Raw genomic sequence first — 5,116 nt, 5'->3', positions numbered from 1 at the left:
TTATTTATTTATTTTTATTTTTAGAGAGAGAAAGAGAGCATGCAAGCAGGGAAGAGGAGCAGAAGAGAATCTTAAGCAGGTTCCACACTCAGCATAGAGCCCACTGAAAGACTTGATCCTAGGAGCCTGGGATCATGACCTGAGCTGAAATCAAGAGTCAGACACTAAACCTACTCAGCCACCCAGGAGCCCCAGTGCTTGAAAATTTTATAATCATGTTTCTGTTTACCTTTAAAAGGTAGCCCAATGCAGGTTAGAGTAGGATTATGACTGAAATGAGATTGCCTATGCAATCCATTTAGTTTAAACTAGGATTTTCCCCTTGTCTAAAAATGGACTATCATTAGCATACTACAAAATCCATTCTGGTTCCAATGGAGACCTAAATCACATAAACCATAAGCCATATTTGAACACAACACAACACAACACAACACAACACAACACAACATTCAAGGGCAAGTACTGAGGAAGGGTAAAGTGAAAAGAAAGTTGTGACAGTTAGAACTTGAGGGGGAGGGGATTAGAACAAAAGTAAGAAGCAGAATTAAGAAATAGACAGTTACTGATTGTAAGAGGGTGAAAATATTCTAAACATGTAGAAAAATTAAGCAATAGGAAGGATTTTAGGGAAATATGCATCATTCAGTTTACACTGATGCTAAAATATGTTATAAACGAAAGTTCAACTATTATAACTGGGACTTAGATAATGAGAGAAAGGCTAGAAACAATGATCCAAACATATCCATGGGGTTGGAGGGTAAGAAGGATATGAATGTAAGTACATTACTGGCTCACAGGAATGTGAATATAGAGAGTGAATCTCAGAGCTCAATCCAAAGGGAAAGGTCAGTAAATTTAATTCAAAGGAGAGTCTAAGATAAGTATCTTAGATGCAGGGAGGGTAATCAGTGGTGAAACACAAACCACTACTGGGAAAAACAGCAAAGGGCCTGGGACACAAGTTTAGAACTTAAACACTATAAAACTAGAATCACCAAGGGGGGAGAAAAAGGACTGGCAAGAAAATGGAGAGGTCAGGAAGACCATTTCAATGTGATATTAGATAAATCTAGAGATGCAGTGCTGTCCTTAGATAACTTGGCATTTTAGTGCCTCTTGTATACAAGTGTCTCTAGGCCCTCCCTTGAGGTAAATACAAAACAACTGGTTATGTGTCATAATGCCAGACCAGTACTGTTTCAGTAGCTATAAAATGGAGAGAATTTTTTCCTAATATGGCTGTTGATTAGAATCCAGCATTAGAGTGTTTCTATGGAAATCTTCTTTTCTCAGAGGAAAATTCCTGACTCTTGCTTATGACCATGACAGTGAGTGAAGAAAGCCTCATGCTGAATATTGTCTCATAAATCTTTTCCACAGCATCTTAACAGAGCTACCCACTCAAAAAGAAATTAGGATAAAACATAAACAAATGAAATGAAGTATAGCAAAATACTCTATTCATTAGAGTCAATTTTATGCATATCCATTATTTGATTGTTAATTTAGGGACCAAAGCTATCTTTCCATGGAGCAATGGAGAATTAGATTTCATTGCTGTCTACTAATCTCTTTCACAGAGCTTTAACCCTAATGAATCCTCTAATTTCTACTAACAGGTAAACAATGTTAGGTATGTCCAGTTTATAGCTAATTACTCTTAATTACAAATATCCCTCCCCCCAATTCACAAAACACATATAAACTTTAAAATTTGAGAAGTATATAGACTTGTGGATCAAGGTGGCTGACTAATCAAACAATTTTGTCTCCTTTCTCTGCCAAGATACCATTAAACAAATAAAAAATTGAAGATAATAATAGAGGTAATTAGCAGGAAAGAGATTTCAATATGTTTCTGAAAGACAAAGTGGATACAAAACTGACTGATAAAGAAGGTAAGAGAAATGATGGAAGGGGCTTACAGTTTAGAACAATGCTGGTCAGGTCTGTAGGACCCTAGAGAAGTCTGAAATTTGGAAATGCCGAGTTAGGGAGTCAGTGAGAATAAAACATTAAAATTTTGTGGAAACCCTGGATACTGAATAATCCCCTCCCCCTGTGCATAGAAGCCCTAGTATTCAGACTTTATTCTCAAGGCAAAAAATGGATATAAGAAAGTTCATTTTTATTTTTATTTTTAAACTTATATTTTTGAGAGAGAGAGAGAGCAAGCAGGGGAGGGGCAGGGAAACAGAGGGAGAGAAAGAATCCCAAGCAGGCTCCACATGTCAGCACAGAGCCCAATGCAGGGCTCGAACTCACAAACCATGAGATCATGACCTGAGCTGAAACCAAGAGTCAGACGCTTAACATACTGAGCCACCCAGGTTCCCCAGAAACTTCTTTTTAAAAGAAATTGAGTAAACCACAACTATATAGTAAATTAATCTTTAACAAAGCAGGTAAGAATGTCCAATGGGAAAAGGACAGTCTCTTCAACAAATGATGCTGGGAAAACTGAACAGCAGCATGAAAAAGAATGTAACTGGACTACTTTCTTTTTTTAAATGTTTGTTTATTTTAAAGAGAGAGAGAGAGAGAGAGGGCGAACAGGGGAGGGGCAGAGAGAGAGAGTGAGAGAGAGAGAGAGAGAGAGACAGATAGACAGGCAGGCAGAATCTGAATCAGGGTCCAGGCTCTGTCTGAGCTGTCAGCACAGAGCCTGATGTGGGGTTTGAACTCATGAACCGCAAGATCATGACCTCAGCTGAAGTCGGACGCTTAACCGACTGAACCACCCACGTGCATCTGGACTACTTTCTTATACCATATACAAAAATAAATTCAAAATGTATTAAAGACCTAAATGTGAGACCTTGAAACCTTAAGATTCGTAAAAGAGAACATAGGCAATGACCTCTTTGACATTGGCAATCGTAATTTTTTTCTAGATATGTCTCCTGTAGCAGGAGAAAATAAGCAAAAATAAACTAGTGGGACTACATTGAAATAAAAAGCTTTTACAAAACAAAGGAAATAATCAACAAAACTAAAGGCAACCTATGGAATGGGAAACGATATTTGCAAATGACATATCCAATAAAGGTTTAATATCCAAAATATATACAGAATTTATATAACTCAACACCAGAAAAACAAATGATCGAATTAAAAAATGAGCAGAAGACATGAACAGGCATTTCTCCAAAGAAGACATACAGATGGCCAATAAACATATGTAAAGATATTCATTATAACTTACCATCAGGGAAATGCCAATCAGAACTACAGTGAGATGGGGCACCTGTGTGGCACAGTTGGTTGGGAGGCCGACTTTGGCTCAGGTCATGATCTCACAGTTCATGGGTTCGAGCCCAGCATCGGGCTCTGTGCTGACAGCTAGCTCAGAGCCTCGATCCTGCTTCAGATTCTGTGTCTCCCTCTCTCTCTGACCCTCCCCTGCTCACGCTGTCTCTCTCTCTCTCTCAGAAATAAATAAAAAACGTTAAAATTTTTTTAAAAAACTACAGTAAGATATCACCTCACACCTGTAAGAATAGCTAAAATCAACAACACAAGAAACAACAGGTGTTGGCAGAGATGTGGAGAAAAAGGAACCCTCCCGCACTGTTGGTGGGAATGTAATCTGTTATAGCCACTGTGGAAAACAATATGGAGGTTCCTCAGGAAGTTGAAAATAGAACTACCCTATGATCCAGCAATCACACTAGTGGGTATTTGGCCAAAGAATACAAAAATACTAATTAAAAGGGACACATGTAGGGGCGCCTGGGTGGTTCAATCGGTTAAGCATACAACTTCAGCTCAGGTCATGACCTCACAATTCAGGAGTTCGAGCCCTGCGTCAGGCTCTGTGCTGTCAGCCGGAGCCTGCTTCAGATCCTGTGTATCCCTCTCTCTCTGCCCTTCCCCCATTCATTCTCTCTCTCTCAAAAATAAACAAACATTATTTTTTTTTAAAACAAGGGATACATGCAGCCCCATATTTATAGCTACATTATTTACAATAGCCGGGATATGGAAGCAGCCCAAGTGTCCATTGATCGATGAATGGATAAAGAAAAAGTGGGAATATATATGCAATGGAATATTATTCCACCATTAAAAAGAGTGAAATCTTGCCATTTGCAATATGGATGAAGCTAGAGAATACAATCCTAAGCAAAATAAAGCAGTCAGAGAAAGACAAATACCATGTGATTTCACTCCTATGTGGAATTTAAGAAACAAAACAAATGAGCAAAGGTAAAGAGAGACACAAACCATGAAAAAGACTCTTAATTATAGAGAACAAACTGATGGCTACCAGAGGGGAGGTGGGTGGGGAGATATGTTAAATAGGTGACAGGGATTAAGAAGTGCACTTGTGATGAGCACCAGGTAATGTATGGAATTGCTGAATCAGTATATTATACATCTGAAACTAATGTAATACTATATGTTAACTAACTGGAATTAAAATAAAAGCTTTAAATTTAAAAAAATAGCCCTTGATTGGTGAAGATCCAAAATCTATAAGGAACTCACCAAACTCCACACCCACAAAACAAATAATCCAGTGATGAAATGGGCAGAAGACATGNGGTGATGGGAATGGAGGAGGGCACTTGTGGGGATGAGCACTGGGTGTTGTATGGAAACCAACTTGACAATAAACTATTTAAGAAAAAAAAAGCCCTTGATTAATTCATAGTCTAAAAATATAACTGAAGATGGATAATAGACCCAAATATAAATTCTAACACTATGAAGCAAAGATTTTTTTAGATAGGACAGCAAAAAGAGGATCCATAAAAAAAAAGTGATAAACTGAACTTCATCAAAGTTAAGAACTCTTCTCTTGTTAAGACAATTAAAAGAAAAGATCTAGATTAGAAGAAAAATATTTGCANCATATTCTATAAAGATTTGTATCCATAATATACAATGAACACTGAACACAAAATAATAAGAAGTCAATTTTTAAAAATGAGTGAAAGATTTGAACAGATACTTCACCAAAGAAGATATATGAAAAGATGTTCAATATCATTAGTAACTTAGGAGGAAGCAAATTAAAACCACAATAAAGACCATTACACACCCATTAGAACAGCTAAACTTAAAAAGTCTGACCATACCAACTTTTGATGAGAGAAACTGCAAA

The sequence above is a fragment of the Crocuta crocuta genome, unplaced genomic scaffold (assembly GCF_008692635.1).
Source record: "Crocuta crocuta isolate KB4526 unplaced genomic scaffold, BGI_CrCroc_1.0 scaffold394, whole genome shotgun sequence".
Classification (NCBI taxonomy): Eukaryota; Metazoa; Chordata; class Mammalia; order Carnivora; family Hyaenidae; genus Crocuta; species Crocuta crocuta.
The sequence above is the reverse complement of the archived record's forward strand: the minus strand, read 5'-3'. Positions refer to the sequence as shown.